Genomic DNA, 1,232 nt, shown 5'->3' on the forward strand with positions numbered 1-1,232 from the left:
GTAACTGAAGCCAGACCGGGCGTCCATCCAGTTTATTCAGGGGCTGGTCCAATGCTGGGATATGTCAGGGTGGCCTGAGAGCCTCTCAGCCTCTACTATTTAAAGAGACAGCGCCCAGCTTTGCGTATTTGAGAGTAAACACAATGATCCCTAGAGGCCCTGGGGGGCGTGGAGAGCCTGGACTCAGCCAGGAGAGGAGCTTTGGGTGTGCCCATTCTCACCGCAAGGGGCAGCCCGTGTGAGAACAAAGAGGTCCCCCAGGCCTCAGTCCCATCCCCCTCCCCTCCCAGGGGAGTCTGCAAAGATGAAATACACTGTGTGTATAACACGTGCGTGCAGGTAGGTTTCATCCTTGATCAACAACATCATTTTAAGGGGCTCAGACATTGCACAGGTCATCTCTTCACAGCATCTCTGCAGGGAACCAAATCACGTCCGCAGTCCCAGCCCCCCACGGCAGAGGGGCCCTGCTACCTGCCCTGTCTGGCTAGACCCCTCTGTGCCCTACCACATGGGCAGGTACTGGAACCCAGCTCCAAGAAATGGGTTCTTTCAGCTCTGTCTTCCATGGGCCTTTAATCGAGTCGTGATTAAATGTTGACCTTCATGAGATAACTCAAATAAGCAAAGCTCTGTTGAGAACATTCTAACCTGTCAGGCAGGACAGACTGGAAGAACAATTGAAAAGCCGGGAGAGGTAGACAAATGAAAGCAGGTGTTCCTCCGGCTCTTTGCAGCTTGTCCCCCTTCAAGCTCGGAAAGCGTCCTCCATCTCTAGCAAGTCCTCCTGGGTGGAAGCTTCAAGGCAAGGGGACTTGGTTTCATTGAATGAGTTTCCTGGAGTTCTGGCAGTTTCTCCCCTCTTATGTCGAGGGTCCCCCATCCGGAGTGCCCATGCATGCGGGGACGTCCCTCTCTGCCACAGATGCTTTGCGTTCTGTTGGCCTCCGCAGTCAGGAGGTGGCCTGCTGGCCTTCCCCCCTGTCCTACCCACAGCCAGCATCTTTCCAGGCCCAGGGAAACAATTTAGCCTCTTTTCGTATCTCAGATCTCAGCCTCGGCTGTTCCTTAGAATCACCCGAGAGCTTGGGAATATCCTTGCCCGGGCCCAGAGCCGTGGACGCGGTGGCCTGGGAGGGGGCTCAGGTGTGGGTCATTTCTAACGACCCCCGGATGTTCCAGCATCCAGCCAGATTGTCATATGGTGTCAGGCGGTCCCGGGCTTCCTCCCA

The sequence above is a fragment of the Balaenoptera musculus genome, chromosome 20 (genome assembly GCF_009873245.2).
Source record: "Balaenoptera musculus isolate JJ_BM4_2016_0621 chromosome 20, mBalMus1.pri.v3, whole genome shotgun sequence".
NCBI classification, from domain to species: domain Eukaryota; kingdom Metazoa; phylum Chordata; class Mammalia; order Artiodactyla; family Balaenopteridae; genus Balaenoptera; species Balaenoptera musculus.